The sequence below is a fragment of the Salminus brasiliensis genome, chromosome 17 (assembly GCF_030463535.1).
Source record: "Salminus brasiliensis chromosome 17, fSalBra1.hap2, whole genome shotgun sequence".
NCBI lineage: Eukaryota > Metazoa > Chordata > Actinopteri > Characiformes > Bryconidae > Salminus > Salminus brasiliensis.
In genome coordinates, this window is record NC_132894.1 from 27,321,356 (window position 1) to 27,340,620 (window position 19,265).

Consider the following 19,265-nt stretch of genomic DNA (forward strand, 5'->3'; position numbering starts at 1 on the left):
GTGATTCGAGCTAGGCTCAAGAGGGCCTCCTGCATATTGGACTTAAGCATATACAGATGCTGGACCGTACATCCGCGAGATCCCTGTGTCGAAGCTGACTACCATGTTTGAACTGCACCAGAATCCCAAAAATCGCCAAACATGCCTGCAAGACGTTGTCTCCTCCGAGCCAATTAAGTCTGTCACTGCCCTTTAAGCGGGCGGGAAAGTGTGGACGCAGCAGAATGCGTGGCGCAGCAGACAGAGGTCGTATCCCGGAGCTTCCCCGCATCTATTTTCAACGGCTCGCCTCTGCCTCTCTCCTGTCAAGCGTGCAGCCTGATCTAATTTGGTGGGGTCAGAAACTTGGACAGGGTTCTCCTGACAGGCCTGTAAATTTTGAGGAACACGTAATTTGGAGCGGTGACAGGCAGCGCTGGGGCAGCAGGCCCAGGCCAGAGAGACTGAGTGATTCAGCAGGACACTGTTGCTTTATTACATCAGCCCTGCGGATACCTTACCCATCACCTCGCGCAGACGCACCACCTCTGTGTGGGTGTGTACGCGTGTGCATGTGGGCGAAAGAAAGAGAAAGAGGGAGAGCGAGAAAGTCTGGCACACGCAAGTGTCAGAATAAACACACACTAGTCAAATGTGATAGAGGAGACGGAGCGGCTGACTCGGACGCAGTCCAGACAGACAGTTTTTGGCAGTCGTAGCTGTATGAAAGATTACCCTGCTTATTCTCATGTTGTGGCAGTGACACAGAGCTGTGTACAGGCAGAGTGAGAGCGCTAAGACCTTAAGTCAAGTGTGCGGTGAACTGGAAATCCAGTGCCTTCTAGTATGGGCTACTGTTAAATGGTTTGGAGACAATGTTTTCAGTGAAATACAGCCAGTTTGCTTACAGATTATGTAGAATGTAAAATACACAACTTCACAGCGCTCAAATTAGCAGGAACCCTAGAAGCTTTCAGTGTTTAAGATGTGTCCAGAAAAAGGGCCGGTCGTCTAGGATGCCTAGACTGTAAATATATTAAGGTATAACATAGTAAGTTAAAGAAAATAACCATCCAGAATACTTTCCATTATCAAAGCAAAAACACAAATAACTTGACAAAATGCTACTGTACATACACAGTCATATCAGAACATTATGACCACCTATAGCAGGAACAGCCACCCTGGGCTCAGATGACAGAAGGTGTTCATTACAGAGGTTGACTGGTCCACAGTGGTGCATTGATTGCTGGAGTTGTCGTTCCTCTGTGGAACCACTGTTGTAGTGTTGGGAGGCACTCCCAATGTGTGAGAAGTCCATTTTTAGTACACCTTCACTACGGCAGCTCTAGAACATCCTACACAGTTAGTTGTTTTTGAGATGCTACCACCCTTCACCCACAGTCATATCAGAATATTATGACCACCCCTGGTTTTGGCGCGGGACGTCACAGATAGCGCGTAACAGGGTTTGCAGCATGTATAAACAAGTAAACACACCAGTTAGTTGTAGCAGAGTGCAAAACAGTTGTCATGGACAAAGGTCGCGATTTGACTAATGTCCAAAAGGGCATGATAATAGGATATCTGGACAAAGGGTGGTAGCTTCTCGGAAGCCGCTAATTCTATGGGATGTTCTAGAGCCGACGTAGATATCAACATGTTCGTGTGTGGGATGTTGCTACGTTGCTTTGAGAATAACCACCAGCCTAAAACATCTGCACAGTAGTGGACCTCGGGTCAGGAGCTAATGCGATGTGGACACAGCTTGACTTTCAAAGTATAGCACAGATTACACAACATTAATCGCCTTGGCAACTACATAAGTGATCACAGATGATGTTCACACACCACACAACCTTTCATCAGCCTGGTCACAAAATCCTATCACAAAATCTCACAAAATTACATGGGACATTTCCATCAGATGCTTAGCTGCTGCTGAGAAGTCTACAGTAGCTGTTGTTTCTGTGCATTGATTGCTGCTCTTTCCAATCTCATAGCCTCGTTTCCTGAGTCCATACATTACGAGTGACCAACATAGAAGATAAGGCTGTCAAGAACATTGATACAAAGGCTCCAAAACCAAACCACTTGGTCAGTATTCATCTTTTTTCAGACAGCTTCTTTAACCCTCTTCTGGAGGGTTTTCTCATTCTCTCATTGGCTGCTGCTCGTCGCTGGTCTGTACCAACAAGATAGATGTTGCTAATGAAGTGGCCAGCAAGTATCCATAGCATGTAAAAACCCCAGCAATGCTGCCTGCACTATCTTGCTCTCAGTACTGTACTAATTGGTCCACTAATACACCAAACAATATCTGGTCACTGATGGTCCTATGGTGGTCCTTTTTCCGTAATTGACTGCGTAGAGTGGGGCTGTGTAGCAAAAGATGGGCTACAGTCAGTAATTGTAATCCTACAAAGTGCACTTGTATGATAGGTGTATGTGATACAGTGGCCAGTGATTGTAGATACTTGTCACTGTATACTCTTTAAATGCTAATGGCATATTTGCAGACTTTTAGCTGCATTTTTAGAGCATGTGTAACGTCTTGAGGACTGTGCTTCAGCTGAAGACCAGCATAGAGATGTAAGAGTAGAACAGAGAGGGCCCTGATGATTTAGAAGGATGTCATGCTGCCAGCATGAGGAGATGCACCCTGCTCATGTCTGCTGGAGAACAGGAAGAATGGTGTTTAGGGGGGGCTGGGGGTTGGACCGTTTGCTGTAGTGTTGGGACTACATGCTGCCTGCTGCCGTAATGAGAGAGTGAGCTGTCAGAGACGTGCGTGTAATGGCTCCCCTGCCAGCCGCCCAGTTCAGGCCTTGTGGGACATAGGAGCGATCGGGCAGACGCAGTCGCCCGCAATCACTCACCACCATGCTGCACATTTTCACCCTTCTTTCGGCCCGTCTCGCCGCTGACGAGAAGCAGCGGCTGATAGGCCCCTAGTGCTCCCTGAGCTTGTGACGCGATGCACACGCGAATCTGAAGAGCTTTAGTCGTTCTCGTCCAAGTCGCGTCTTGGGGCTTCCCCGGCTATCCAGCCTGCAGCTTCGAGCTCCGCTGGCACATTTTTTCGTATCTTAATGCACCTGTGACAGCTCTCGCTAGAACCAGCCAAAAAAACGCTGTTGGACTTTAGATGTACGCGCAACAAGACCCGCTTAGCGCCGTCAGCTAGGCTAATTCATCAAGACGTTTCCCACATTCCAAATGAGATGTGTCAAAAGCACTGAATATTCAATAGCTCACGCCTGCAAGCATTAGACATATACCATACAGCTTTCCTTTTTTACTTCTGACCAGCGTCCAGATCATATCAAAATGACTGGTTTGCTCATTTGGGAGGTGGTGTTTTTAGCCTAATGCTAGCCAGATGCAGGCTGCACGCATGCACATGCACGCTCTTCACAGGTTGGGCGGATGGGAACGCTTCCATTCGTGGCCTGCATCTTGCTAGGCCCACACGATTGTGCTCCCTTAATGTTATGACAGCCACTCTTTAAGCCATTTCTGCTGCTGCTAATAACGTCCTCTTTTGGCCTTAGAGGCTTATTATCATACCGTGGGAAATGATTGACAGTTGACCTTCACGCAAGTTTCTGAAAAGCCAGAGAGATGGCGCAGGTCATCTCGATCGCTGCAGCGACAGCTTATTAATACTAATCTGATAGAATTACCCGGAACCAATTAACGCACGGCCTGGGCACCGGTTAAAGAGATAGCACGCTGTTGGTGCTGCAGGAGGTCCGCACACTCCAGGGGTGGGCAGGGCTGTTCGCAGCTCACCCGCAGAAACGTGGTGGGACTAGGAGGTGAGTGGTTGGCGTGCTGCAAACGCTTAGGTTAGCTTACAGTGCCCCTGCTTGGTGTGACTTGAGCCTTTCTGTTGAGTCTTCCTATTTAAGAAATTGAATAGGATGGGATAGGGGGTGGTTAACCGTTTGAAGTCTGGATTTAGTATGGTTTTGCTGTACTATTGTAATCACAATTAATTACAGGTATGCAACTACAGTTACATTTATTTAAACTTAAAATGAGAATAATAAGACACAAATATTAAATTACTGTTTTTTTACATTATTTTCCCCTGTATATTGAAAGCATTTTATGGCATGTCCACTAAGGCATAAGGACGAGGAAACATATGCACAATGCTTTATTACAGAAAATTGGTGCCTTTTCTAGGTCATTTTACTTGCAAATGCATCTTTATTACATCGACCATCTACAGTTTTAGGCTAATGAGGAGTTATGTAATGTCCATGTCAATTTTGAATGTTTAAATATTGAAAGAGGCCTGTTAATGGTGCCAGTGTTTTAGAATAACTAACTTGGGTATCTGTATCTATATTTGTGTATATATATATATATATATATATATATATATATATATATATATATATATATATATATATGCTAGTGGTTTTAACAGAAGCTTCATCAGTATAAACACATAGATTTATAGCATTAAGTTATATATAGCACCGGAGACATGGGACACGTCCCCACATCAGATACTATACACAGACAACCTCATGGACTGTTAATGTCTGTTAACTGTTTTTGAGCTAACTAAGGTAAACTCAGTCAAACTTTCTTCTGATTCACATTTCTGATTCTAATGTGAACCTACTAAAAACAACTGTGAATGTGCTGTCTGTTTTCTTTGTCAGATTTCTACTGCTGGTTAGGATTCTCCCATTACACAACTCTTACATATTCAGAGGACTGAGAGAAGGCCTTCTACTCTACAAGAAGGAACAAAAAGGTAAATGCACTCAGAACAGTGTGACCTTTGCTCTTAATTATCAGACTAACTTTAAGTCCCAGCAATGCCATAACACCCCATGATCAAGACCCATGACAACCATATCCACTGTTTTTTTTGTACGCATATGAAATTTGGCCTCCAATATTGTCCACACAGTGAACACACATACACAGAGACAGTGAGCACACGTGCCCGATGGGCAGCTACGGCATCCAGGGAGCAGTGAGGGTGAAGGGCCTCGCTCAAAAACCCAACAGTGGCACCCCATGATCAGGAGCCATGACAACCATATCCACCATTTGTGTTGAACACAGATGGAATTTGGCCTCCAGTATTGTCCATGCAGTGAAGACACATACACTGTGACAGTGAGCACACATGCCTGGTGGGCAGCTACAGCTTCCAGGGAGCAGTGAGGGTGAAGGGCCTCGCTCAAGAGCCCAACAGTGGCAGCTTGCCAAGCCCAGGGTAATAAACCCACAACTACCACAAACAGTAGGGAGAGCTCTTGCAGGTGTGGATTAGCAGTGAACAAACTCAGCAGGTGGTGGACACAAAGTAATTTAAGCAATTGCAGCATACGAAGAGGGCAGCTAAACTAACTAACTAAAAATGAAGTTGCATTGTTTTCAGAATGGATCCTGGCCCCACATCTGAGTAGTTTAAGGGGTCCAAAGAAAATTCATAGAAGATATTATATATATATATATATATATATATATATATATATATATATATATATATATGTGTGTGTATGTGTGTGTGTGTGTTTGTGTGTGTGTGTGTGTGTGTGTGTGTAATGTATAGATAAGTTATGGAACTATTTCGCATACAATCCGCTTTTCTAAAACAATACCGATTCCAGTGTTGCAACACAGAATCACATCCGCTGATGCTGATTTTATTAGCATAAGCTGAGCTGTCTGTTTGACATCTATTTTATAGCAGTTGGAATGTAAAAGCTGATGGCTTAACTGATGTCATATTGTTTGTGTTTGCGTTGCTAAAGCAAAAGTCTGCAATAAATTCTGTACGATGCGAGAAATTAGCAGAAAAGCAGAGCTCATGGTTTGGTGAGATAAGACCTCGCTGTGGATGATTTGTGTGGACAGAAATTATTGCTGTCATTGCTCCCGTAATACTGATTTAAAGCCCTCTGCGCTCCGTTTGATGCAGTTTGCGGAAGTTACATCATAGCCTGCTATCAGATCACTCAAAGATGTGGCCGTCTCTCAACCCGGAGACTCCCCCTGCGTGCCACGCTTTGGTCCCCTGGAGGCGGTTGTCGGCCCAGGATGGGAGGAGGAGGGGGGAGCTGGTGAAGCTGTGACTGAGGGAGCTGTCACTACAGTAGAAACGGAGGACATGGCAGTGCTGCGCCTTTGGGAGCTTGACAAGGTCAAGTGCTTCTGGAGGACTCAGTGAGTCAGAGCTGGGAGACTGCAGCTCCTGCCAACTACTGGCAAAGGCCCACTAGGATGTCCCTCAGGGTGCTTGTTTCTGTTTTTTTCTTCTTTTACCCTCACTCCAAGGGGTGAGAACGTGGCCATGCGTTCTGTACATCCGCTTTTAATCAGTGACAAACATGAGGCCTAGCCGGCTGATGACACTATTAGCGCTGCATGTTAAAAGTGCAGTGTTGTTCTGTGGATTGTTTAGGATGCATTTGACGCGCTAACCCACTTTTATGGTTTGCAGTCAGTCTGTGATGGTTTATTGCTCCATATTTCATATAGAGTCCCATGAGCCTGCCGCAGTGTGTTTGTGGCGTTTGATGTCATTTGTCAGGAAACTATCTGAACGTTGGTTGATACCAACTCAAGGTCTGGTGCAGGGGAGTTGGCGATGGTGATGGAAGGTCCTCCACTTTTTTGCACGTCGTCAAAATACTGTATCATTAGAAAACAGAGGAAACAGCAAGAGACGGTGACTTTAACATGCAGCCAGCTCGACAGCACCAAATCTGCTTTTTGTTTTCTTTTCAAATGGAGCTCCAGGGACATAGTGAGATAATTAACCATTCCGAAAGTGGTTAGAGAAGAGGGAAAAGAAAGGCCTTGTTTGCTTAGGGAGAGATAACACTCCTCGCCTGTAACGAGAGCACGGCTGCTGCTGCTGCTACTCCTCCAAACAATATTGCTTTAGTGCCCAGGCTGAATAATAAAGCAGCCCCGTATGCATATTAACTCGGGCACTTTGCATAATGTCTGATCCGTGTGAATCGCTCAGCAGAATGCCGACGCCCCGTCAGTTCTTCTTCACCTCCAGTGTGACTCAATAGCACTGTTTATGTCCACATTCCACCATACAGGGATGGACTGCGATTAACCCGCCCACCTTCCACCCCCACCCACCCCAATCCAGTACTCGTGTTAACTACCCTTTTCACCCTCCTTTCCCAACTGCCATGACTTTTCCCATACATCCGCCCACCCCGACCCACCCCCCACATGCACGCATGGGCACGCGTGCTTTTTAAAAACCATATGGCGGAGGTGTGTGCGCGGTGCCAAACGAGGTCCTCGTTACCTCCCCTCCCTCTTCCACTCGAGTGAGCGTTTTTGGAAGAACTACAGCGACATCTGCATGAATCGTGGCTCCAAAGCGCCAGGCGGATACCCGCTGCGCGCCGGGCTCTCTCTCTCTTTTTCTTTTTTCGCTCTCTCTGCCAGCCTGCCGCCCCCGCGCCCTCCGGTTCTCATTACAGCATTCATAAACACGGCTAATTGCACGCCTCCGCCCCCCCTGCCAACCCCCCTACCCTCTCGCCATTTGCATATTCTAAATCAGCACCCTGGAGGATTTGGCACGTGATGGGCAGGATCTTGCGGTTTTCGGATATATCCGGGTTTTCCTGAACTTTTTTCTTTTTTATTACTATTCCGTGAGTGCTGATCCAGAGTACGGCCGTACTGTTTTCAAGATTTTGATCATATAGATGGGATTTTGGACTGCTTTTCCGTTTCTCTTTATTTTGGGTATGTCTTTTTTTTTTTATTATTTTGTAAATATTACAGAGAACTCTGAATCTAAAAGTGCGTGTAAAGTGCTAGATAAACGTGTTTGACGTTCTTATTTGTGTCTTCCATTAATATCAGTCAATTACCAACAGCTTGAAAGGGTGTGACTGGAAACAGTCTGTAATTTTTGTACATGCATGTACTCTGAGTGTGTGTTTCTGTGTGTCTCAGGATCCAACAATGCTTCCCTTGTGTTCCTCTGAAAAGACAGTGTGCCAGACAGAAGAAGAAGGAGGGGAGGGGGTGTGGGGGTGGACAGCAGGCACTCTGAATCAGAAACCAAAAATTAATCGCCCCTAATGATTTAATACAGGCAATCAGAGTCTAGGCAGGCGGACTAATTTATGCGTCAATTATGCACACAATCTGCTTCGTAGGCCGAGGAGCCGATTGGGCACTACTGGGTTGCGCGTGGGTGAGGCGTGGATTGAGGCTTCTACTTTCTCTCGTGAAGAAACAAAAGAGAGAGCCTATGACAGAATGCCCCTGGCAATTTCCCACGCTTCTCCCCGCGCCCCCCGTTCCGCCAGCTCCCGGCTCGCTGCCCCTCCGATCCTGCCATCCCCGGTGCCAGCCTCCGCTCACGTCCGCTCCCTTTCAACTTTTTCGTTAGCCGAAACGTCCGCTTTATCCGAAATGCGGTACAAAAACAAAACGCCCTCAGGCTCCCTTAGAAGCATCGTTTTGGGATAAACAGCATCCACTGGTCAAAATGTATAAAACAGTTCATCCTCACTGACGATGAGAAAAATAAGGAAATCTGAAAATGGAGGAAGAAAAGTGCATAATCCGTGTTCTGAGGAAAAGTAATGAAGTTCGATAATCTCCAATATTCATTTTATCCCATTAATATGTGCAATAAATGTATCCACATCATTTACACGCATTCATTCATTCGCTGTGCGTGTAAAGTGTTCGTGCTCCTCAGATTGGAAGACGCTCAATTAATCCGCGTTTGAAAGGTTGAGCGCACCCACTTTTTTTTTTTTTTTTTTTTTTAATTAACGTTGAATTAAAATGAATTGGCAGGTTGCCGGAACGCAGGCGCGCAGCTTTGAAGATTGCCATCGCATAATGAGTCGCTCTTTCCTTTTTTTTATTTTTTTTTTTTACACTTTGTGCTCCTCTGTTCTCGCCGCTCCCCGCTCTCTCCGCTGCCAGTTGCCAGTGTGCCTTAGCGATTTAATGATATGCAAATGAAATATGCATAAAACCATTCTGCTGTACGATGATTAAGCGCAGAGGACATTAGCCGGTGCCTCGCCACAGTCTCTCTTGTTGTCTCTTCTCCATTCCGCTTTGCCCGCCAACGACACCACTGTAACAAATCTCAGCCCTAATAACGCGAGAAGACTAATCACTTTAATAACGATGGTAATATCCAATCGGCAGAAATTAAATCCCAGCCAGGGTTCTCTCTTCACCATGTTTTGTAAGATCCACATGCAGTTAAAAATCTCTGCTCCTTGGCATTTGAAGGATGTGGCTGCAATGAGCAGGGAGAGAAGAGAGAGACAGACAAGGTTTTCCAGGGGAGGACTTGGAGGAGACTAGCATTGCCAAGCATTGCAGTAGCTTTTCTCTGCTTGTTTGTATGTAGTGTGGCATTATGTGAATGCTGGCTTATAGAGAAGGAAGGAAAATATTCTCCCTTTCTTTTCTTCCTGTCTCCCCCTCTCCCCCCCTCTCTCTCCCTCCTTGTCTCTGGCAGCAGTCTCTCTTTTTTTCTTCTTTTTTTTTTTGTAATCCATTTGTATAATGAAGACGAGGCGCAATTAACATCCCTCATGGAATTAAAATAAAGGCAGAACGTCCAAACCTCATTAACTCCAAATGGTTATAATATCCACATACGTTTCCGCGATAAAAAAAAGGTAAAAAAAAGGCGGATTAAAGACTTCCGAATTAAACCGTTAATTGTGTGTATAACGAACGCGGAATAAGCAACGGCTGCGGAGATGCCCCGAAAGATGCCACCATTTGCCCAGCCCATCCTGGTGGCAGCCTTGGCTGTGTCATCTTGGAGGTTATGCCAAGGCAGTGTAGGAAGCACAAAGATCTTATAATCCCTCCCTTTGGATGACTTCTTCAATTATTCATATTCCACAACCGTGCCCCTTGTCCAACAAAAATCCAAGAGGATGCAGAACTGCAAGGAAAAGTTTGGGCTATCCATTCTCCGTTATCATAAGTTGACGAGGCTCCATCCCCCAAGCTAATTGCCGCCTTAATTGTTGCGGCGTGTTTTAACAAATGAGAAACGAATTTCAACGGGAGCGATCCCGTTCCTCTCCCGTCCCGCCAGCGTCCGTCCTTGGCTCCATGCCCGATGCCCGCAGACCTCGCGGGAACAGGCGCTCCGGCGCTCCCTCGAACCGGAGAGGTACCAAGACCGGCACCCGGGAACAGTTGGTACTGGCTGTGTTGCATCTGTGACGGACGGTGTACCCCGAAACACAAAAACAAAAGGAACAGGAGGAGTTTGGTCGCTTCTTGATTGGGTGGTAAGTTGTGTGTGGGGGCGGGGGGGCCCAAAAAATTGTGGGGTGCTGAAAATGTTCCCACAGCCCCCCTACCCCAGTTGGCGGAGTTACAGGCGAGTTGAAGGGGCGGGTTCTGCCTCCTCAAAGTGTCTGGCATTGTGGCTGCAGACTTGTCCCCCTGTCTTCTGTGCCCCCTCCACCAAGTTCTTGCACGGCTGTTGTCTGTGTGGCATCCCCCTCGCCCGTCTCCCATACTGGTTGACGATGTACAGAGACTACAGCCTGAGCCATTCATCTCCCTAGTGATTGCTGTGAATGTAGATAAATCACACACACACACACACACACACACACGCCTGCTTGCCTTGCTTGCCTGCCTACCTCACTGTCATAGCTTTGCTTGCTGCTAAGGTAGAGTTTTATGCTTTCAGGGCTTCCTTTTTGTTGTTGTTGTTGTTGTTGTTGATTCCCCCCCCCCCACACACACCATTCTAAAAAGTTGATCTCGACCGGCTGTAATCCATGTACGAGTACGAGCCGCGATTTTCGCCTTAACGAAACGAGAATAATTAACGCTTCGTTAAGGAAAAAAAGCGTAATGAATTCCCGTGAGCCGGGCTGATTATAATTTTATGTGGCGCTTCATTAGTATGCATCCCCATGTTTGCTGATTCTCGCTCTTTCCTTTTTTTTCGTGTGGCTTTTGTAAACAGCTGCTGTTGAGCCCTTGGCACAGTCCCTCAGGTCCTTCCTAGGTCCCTCCTCTCTTTCTGCAAGCGAGCGATTGGCAGATTGGCAGTGTCTGAAGCTGCAATGCCCATGGTAGACGTTCCCCACCGCTGTGGGCTGGCAGGCGGCTTGTCAAGAGGTGGTGGTTTGTGTGGAGAAAAATTATGTGGTTAAAGAGAAGGGGGTTGGAGGGGGGAGTTGGCACAAAAAGAAGAACCCGCTTCTCACAACCCTCCCCTTCCATACAACGGCTCGCCGCTTTTGTTTTGTTTTGTCTTTTCTTTTTTTTTTTTTTTTGCGTTTTATTTGTAATCCGCCCGGTTCCTTTCATTAAATCCGTCGCGCTAATTACCGGCATAAACTTTTGTGTGTTTAATTAGTCAACAACGGCATGCCGTCGTCTTTGTTTGTTCTTGATTCTCCTTATCTTTGCCAACCGACCCGCGACGGGCACGCCGTTGTTTCTCTTGGTGTTTCGTTTACCATTCCCATAGCTCCTCCATCTTTCCGCGACAGATGCCAAGCCGAGTCCTCTTGGCATCCCGTTCGATAGACACTGGCGCCGCGCTGGCCCTCTGCCCTGGCTGGCATCTTCCGGAAAAACAAAACGGCGCCGCAAAATCCGCAAAACACGCCGCGCAAAGCTGCGCCCTGTCTTCTGCTGCTGGTGCCACAGCTGCCAGTAAGGACGTTGGCATGGCGTCTGCTGCCTAGCTGGCTGGCTGCCTGCCTGGCACAGGGAAGGAGAGTGGAGAGAGAGGAGGGAGGGAGGTGCTTACTTTTGGCCCACCCCCCTTTGCCACTCTCAGGACAGCGCCACCACAGCAACTTTCTCTACGATGGTGCCCATGCAGGCTTTGTGTTCTTCGTACCCGTTGCGTCCCATGGAGGAGTGCGTTTTGGCCGTTGCCGCCCCGTTACGGTGGCATCACCTCCTGTCCCTGATGTTCCGCTGTGCCACACAGTCCCTTGTAACTTGTACTTCACTTCTCTTTTTGACGTCCTCAGTTCTTCAGAAATCACGGTGGCAGATGGTTTTCGTCTTCGTTCATCTATTGGCTTTGACTTGACTTTGGGGTCCTTACTCGAGGATCCCCTACCAGCTTGCCTGTGTCCCACACCGGCTGAATATCAGTTGATTAAAAAAAAACTCGCTTTCTTGCCAGTTCGAGCCAAATGGCGCGGGTCCCTTGGTTCCTTCGGTACGCCTACCCGCCTACCGTCTGAGAGCGAACGCCAGTCCGCCTTGGTGCTACTTCTGAATGGATGGCACCGTGCCAGCTTTTCCCTGCCATCATCCGCATTCGCAGCTTGTTTCTCTCTCTTGCCCACCCCCTTTCCTCCCTCTCTCTCTCTCTCTCTCTCCCTCTCTCTCTCTCTCTCTCTCTCTGTTTTACTCCCTCCCCTCTGTCTCTTTCAGCTCTCCCTCCACCCCCCCACGCCCCCATACTTTTTTGTTCTATAAGCTTGACATTAATTAACATGCGGGTTAATTGATTCTAAAAGCCGATGAATTGCGCTTAATGTCTTTCCTAGGCTAGCTACCTCTGCCACCAGCTCCACGCGCCCCCCCGCTCCCCACGCCACCCCGCCTCTCGCCCCTCCCAAGCCTGGCATCGCCCGCCCGCCTGTCCGTCTTGCCTTGCCTTGCCCTCTCCTACTCGCTAGCACCGGTGGAGTGGCAGTGAGCCCTGCAGCCAGTGTTGCTGTTGTTGTAGTAGTGGAGGAGACCTGGGAGAGGAGTGCCCTTGCACCACTGTACACACTGGGAAGGAGCTCTCAGGCTGCTTATTGGACTATAGCTGATCGCAGTTGACGTTTTGCTGTCTGATCCCTCCGCAGGATGTTGCAATGGCATTTTGTTATAAATAATCAAAGTCCTCCTTGCAACCACCTCCCACCCCATTTCCTCTTTCTTTCTCTCTCTCCTCCCTCTTTCTCCTTCCCATCTACTCCCTCCCGTTCTCTCTTTCACTCTCTTACACTCCTTCCCTGGGTTTCTTTCAGTTTTTGCCACTCACTCTTTCTCACAGCGCACTCTTACAGTTACTCTAGCCATCTCTTGCCATTAAAAAAAAAAAAAAGTTTCCTCCCGTATTTTTAATTACTGCTTAATTCCGTTTTTGACTTCAGGGGATCCTGGATTTTCGTTTCATGGAGAACAAAAAAAAAAGTTTAGACAACATCGGCGGATAATTACGACACGTTTTTTTTGTAAGCGCGCTGTGTACGCCGACGGTGTACTTAATTATCTTTTGTCTTCTGTGATTAGTGCTCGCGCCAAACCTTTTCCGTGAATTAGCTTAAATTAGCGGCGTCTGTCATATTTGATTAAGTAATTATCGCAGACGCTCTGTTTTTCCATCCTTCCAGTCTTTTTTCCCGGTGTGTTAGCGTCCGCTCGTATGTGTGTGTTGCGTCGTTCGGCGCAGACGAGGTTAAAAAACAAAAGACAAGGCTTCTTTTAATTATTTAATAACAAGCATTGCCCATAACCTACCCCTCCCCTCCCTAATCTTCCCCACACCAAGCCTACGCACTGCTGTTAATTAGTCAGGGAGCCGCACACACAAACGCGAAAGGTAATACGGATTCATTAAGGGCGAAAAAACTTGCATATGCGCCTGCGTGCACACACACACACACACACACACACACACACACACTATTGACACAAATACCAGCATACCTCCCTCTTCTCTGTCTTATTTAGCGTGTTGCACTGTTCAGATTGGCAATAAAAGTTTTTGTCTTAGAGTGAAAGGGTCTGCATTTCTTTTTAGGGCTTGTGTTGTCCTTCACTCATTCCAAACCAAGGAAGTTCTTGCATTCTGGCAACAGCAGCGAACTCACAAGCAAGCACACGACTCCATGGGGTTGAATGCGGCATTCTTCCCATTTTTCCCTGCTCTTTTTTTATTAAATAAAAAGGAGCACGAGGCAACTGAGGCAACAAGAGGAATCCATTATGCAAATTGACTGCTATTTGCATAATGTCTTATGCCAGGAATATGCAAATGAAGCGTATAATTTATGAGTGCCTGCGTCTGTCTCGGAGTGTTCCCATAACTTACAAAGAGGGTTTTTTTTTGTTTTTTTGCCCCATGTTTCCTTCCTCTCTCCTCCTCTCCAAGCTGGCATGGGGCGACAATCACACACTACTCAAGCTGTACAGTGTATTCACACACAAAAAAAGGGGCTGGTGGCCATGTCCCGTCGCTGGGTGGGAAAGCCTGGCTGCTGTGAGCAGTGCTTTGGGGGGGGTGTGGGGGGTGAGCAGGAGTGGGGATGCTGAAAAGGAGGCACATCATTCCCCCATTCTTGAAAAGGGGGCCAAAGCCGAAGCTAATTTTCAAAAACAACAGTGAGACGAATTAATTAAGGCAAACACGAAAAGCTCGATCAGGGGTGCTAATTTAAATGCAGTCAACCACCCCCCTCCCCTTTTTCATTTTGGGGGAAGGTTCAAGTTGTCTGGCGCCCTGCCCCACTGCCGCCGCCACCACCTTGCCCACTTGGCTCAGTGTGTGTACCCCTCTGGAGAACAGACAGTGCTTCTCCTCTTCTTCGTCTTCTTCTTCATCTTCTTCTGTTCCTTCCCCTGCTGGAGTATCTCTGGAGTCAGTGGTGATGGTGGCTTGAGAGAGTGAAAAAAAGAGAGAGAGAGGGGGAGAGAGAGAGAGGGTGTGTGTGAGAGGAAGAGGTGGGGGGACCGAGCCAGCTTCAAGAGGGAATGTAAAGGCATGCGTGTGTATATGCTCGGCACAGCCTCCTCCAAGCGCCCGCGGATGCCAGCGCCCGCCCCTGCCCGGTGCCGGTGCCTGTGCCTGTGCCTCACTCCTCCAGCACCAAGAGCATCAAAGCGGAGCCCGGGCACATCCTGCCGTCCGACCCATCTGCGTGCCGCCTGCCTCCTCCCGCCTTTGTGCTGGCTTGGCTTATTGTAATCACCCAGCCGTTTTGCATACTTGATCTCTGCTTAATGTGACACATTGTTGCAGAGACAAAGCGGCGAGAGAACGTGTGCTGGAGGAAGGAAAGGGGGTTTCTTACTACTCGTGGTTTTCGGTCTAGCCTGGAAAAGTGATTTTAATTTTTTTTACCTGCTGATTTTTTTCTTAAGGCCTATTTCTTCAGAAGAGCGGATCTGGTCCACTTTTTTGTCCCTGAAGTCCTGTCCCACGTTGCTGTTCCATTCGGCATGCATGGAGATATTTCCACATCGCAGAGAGGGCACCTCTGCCAGGGCGGGCATCAGAGACGCTGGACCTACATGCCCGCTCTAGGTACCTGAAGCCAGCGCCCTTGTGTCGTCAAGGCAGCACCCTTTGGAGAATGAACCCTCTGAGCCCCGGTGTGTGTACTGTGTTTGACAGGAACAGTGGCGCATGGCTGGTTGCGGTGTGGGAACCGCATGGAATTGCTGGTGCCAGTGTGTGGGCTTCAGGACGAGGTTGAAGCCATCTTCTGCTGCATGCTGACCAGGACTGTAGTTCCTGTCCTTGATGTCGCTGCATGCTGCCGGTTCCATCGTTTCATCATCTCCTGCTTTGAGATGTTGCTGAAGCCCACCGTTAATTAAAGAGCCGAGATCATTATCCTGTGTCTGCTTAATTCAAGGGGTAATTTCGCTGTAAGACGCGGCTTCGTTTGTCTTCTGTATGTTGGCGCGGTGTAATTTGCAGCGATGTCTCACTCGCACATTTTTTTTGTAATTATACAGATATGTATTTTGATCGCTGTGAAGCCATCGTCTTAATTATGCAGAAGAGACATTTGATTATTCGCTTGCTTACTGATGAGGGGGCGAGATGGTGAATATTTGCACAGTGATGCACTTTGGGGTTTTGGACCGTGGATTGAGAAATATCAGATTTTACGACTTCTTTTTTTTTTAAAGAAAACCTGAAAATTATGTAACGGAACGTCTTTGTATATGGATGAAAGAACACAAAAACTGATTACGCTAAATATTTGTAAACTGCAGTTTGGACGTGACCATGACTTATGTCGTTTATGCACTATTATTCTTCATCCTCTTTGTTCAGTTTAATTGTTCTGCCTTGTTATGTTGTGTATCCCCATCATTTACTGTCCGCTTACTGTCATGAAGGACATGATAAACCAAAGAGAGCAAAGTGTTTCCAAATATACTTCAACTGAGAAGGGAGATTAAAACCTTAAAATACCTCAACAGGCTTCTTGTTCAGTTTCTTCCAAGAATAAAACCAAACGGCAAGTGCAAAAAAACAATTTTAAAAAAGAAGCTGAGACAGGTGCACAAATGCTGTGTCACACTAATGGTAAAGCTGGTTTGAGTCAGCAGAAACCCCGGCCTGACAAGTCCAGCAGAGCACTGCAGGCTTTCAGGGAGGAGAGAAGAATCATGCAACATTTGTCAGTTTTACATTTACAGTTTTCTCCATTCTGTTTTAAAGGGTCACCTGAGCAATTTAAAACACGTCACTTTTTTATATTGAGGATGCCAGTGTGCATATTTTGTGCACAGGCTATACTTTAAATACATGATATTTTTGCATCTGTGAGAATGTTGTGAGAATTATGTAATAGCACTGCTTTTCCCATAGTGTCCATTTACAGTGTTCATTAACTACTTAGAATGTTTATATATAGATTTATAGTGATTTGGCTACATGATTGGCTCCCAGAACAAAACCAGATTACGAGTGCAGGACTTTAGTGTTGTCATTAATGTTGTTGTGTATTTCATTAGCTGGCTTTTTGGGAACTAATTCGGACTGTTATAAGTGAGATTTTTATTGGCAGGACTTTTCAGTTTTTGATGCTGGACCCATCACAGGGGGACAGTGGTGTGATTGGTTTAAAATATCTATTGCTTGCAGATGATAATGTAAATTAGCTCTAACTGTTATTTTTATAATGTTATTTTAGAGTGTAATTCATTTTAATAATGCGGAATATAAATTCAGGTATATATATATATATATATATATATATATATATATATATATATATATATATATATATATATATACACAATGTTCTCTAAAGTTTCCTTTGGCATTTTGGAACTGTGATATAAATCTTCTAAAGGTATATTGTGTGTGTGTATGTATATATATATATACACACAAACACAATATATATTACACATACTATATATATATATATATATATATATATATATATATATATATATATATAGATATATAGATATATATAGATATATATTACACACAAATTTCTCATTTTTTAAATTAATTACACTCTCAGACAAGTAAATCATTACTTTAAAGTAAAGTTGAAGGTAAAAAAATCTTATAAACTAACAATAAAAGTCAGGGTAAAAATATTTTTATTTTGAAAAAAAAAAACAAAAAAAACACACACACATATATATATATTAGTTGAATTTTATTTCAATTTTGGAGCATTTTTATTGATTTATTCAATATAAAGGTTTGACACAATTTAAAGAACAACTGCCAGATTCACAGTATGTCAGAAAGTGAAAAAAACGTTTTTTTGCATGACAGCAAATATGTCTCACAGGTATCACAAGTGAGATAGTTGTCTCTATTAAAATACATATTAATTGTGTTAAATTTTTCATGGAAATATAAATTCAAGCTCATATGACAATTTCAGGGAAATATGTTTAAAAATGTTATATTTAACAATCACATGAACACATGGCCACTTCATTCTCCATCACCCTCCATCATCAGGGTTTTAGTATATCAGGCCGCAGTTCAGAATGGAGGCGGTTGGAGTACACTGAAATGTGTGTGCATCTACTGTGTTAGATGAGACAAACCATGGCCTTGAGATCAGTAGTGATTTAGGCAGTTCATTTTAATGAACTCACCATTCTGTATGGATTCTTTTCGTTTGATTGTCCTACTCAGTCAGAGTCTGTTTTTGTAAAGTCTTTGCAATCCTTCCTCAAAGGCATGAATTGTCTGTAGTTAGGCAGAAAAGCGAATTGAACAACCGGTCGCTTTTAAAACATGTAGGAGTCCATCAGCATGTGGGAAAGTGCTGCCTTTTGACTGGATTGAACCCCAACCCTCAAGTTATTCAACGATCAAAAACCAACCCCTGTGGTTTTATTTTTACATGATTTCACCGGATTTGTTTTTAAGCTTTATTTACACCAACAGCATGTGTCTCTTCCCACTTTTCTCTTTCTAATACCAAAATAATGATGCTCACTTCAGCTGGCACTGTTCACCCTGAACTAAGAAACATATTCAAAATGTTTTCATTTGTAGAGTTATTTTCTGGTCCCACGTTTGTTTGTTTTTTATATTTAAGAATGATTATTCAGAATCTTTCAGAATAACATGATGAGAGTGCAGAGTGTTGACTTTTTCTAACTTATACTAAGTGACTAATGACTGATACACACTTTAACCACATACTGCTCATTTAATACATACACACTGATAATTCAGGAAGCGTTTTAAAGTGTTTAATCTATCCTCACTGCGTGACTGAGCGTAAGTGTGTATGTACAAGCCAGAACAGTTCAGTACAGTCAGACGTTTCAGAATGTATTGTGTCCACCCTTTACCTTTATTACAGCTTCCATTCCTGTCAGGAGACTCACTTTCATTCTCTGCAGGGAGACTTTTCCACACATCCAAAGATTTAGGTCTTAGGTGTTGGAGCATTTTCTGCATCTCACTATCTATGTAGCCCCAAATACATTCAGTGAGGTTGAGGTCTAGACTCTGGGCTGGCAACCCCAGCTGCAGATTTAGCAGTTTCCTTTTCCTAGTCTTTTTTTTCTTATGTCTTATGTAAACAGATTATCTCCTCTCTAATCTCCTCAAAAATATCACCTAAAAAGTATTGATTAATAAATGCACAGCTTCTGCTGAGAAACACGTCTACACAATTTTATTACCCATTTAATATGTTCAGTTAAGCAGTACATAAAAATTGTGCTATAAATTGGCAGGAAAATGCTGTATTCCTGTACGTATTTTATCTTAGACAATCAGTGAACATGGGGGTGTCTAAACTTTTGCATACAACTGTATCATATCTTTACTTTGTTTTGTAAAGAGCAGCTGCTCTTTACATTATCTAAAAGCTTCATGAACAGACTAATTTAAACAGTCCAACATTCTTTATACATGAACTTACAGTAATAAAAAGGCTTTGGTGTTTGGTGCTGACAGTTCTTGTGTACAATAATCAGCCATAACATTAGGACCAAATATTGCCTAATATTGAGCAGGTCCCCCTTGTACCGCCAAAACAGATTGGACCTTTTAAGGCATG

The 19,265-nt window shown here is 45.1% G+C and overlaps 1 protein-coding gene across 8 annotated transcripts in view; it reads left to right on the top strand.

Annotated features, from left to right (window-relative positions):
- The window catches only part of pmfbp1 (polyamine modulated factor 1 binding protein 1), a 235,203-nt gene that overhangs the window by 30,090 nt on the left and 185,848 nt on the right, over window positions 1-19,265 (top strand). For all 8 annotated transcript variants that reach the window (XM_072660358.1, XM_072660363.1, XM_072660366.1 and 5 more), the window contains one exon: window positions 4,662-4,756. The gene's annotated coding sequence lies outside the window, so the exon portion shown is untranslated. The remainder of the gene's footprint in view (window positions 1-4,661; window positions 4,757-19,265) is intronic.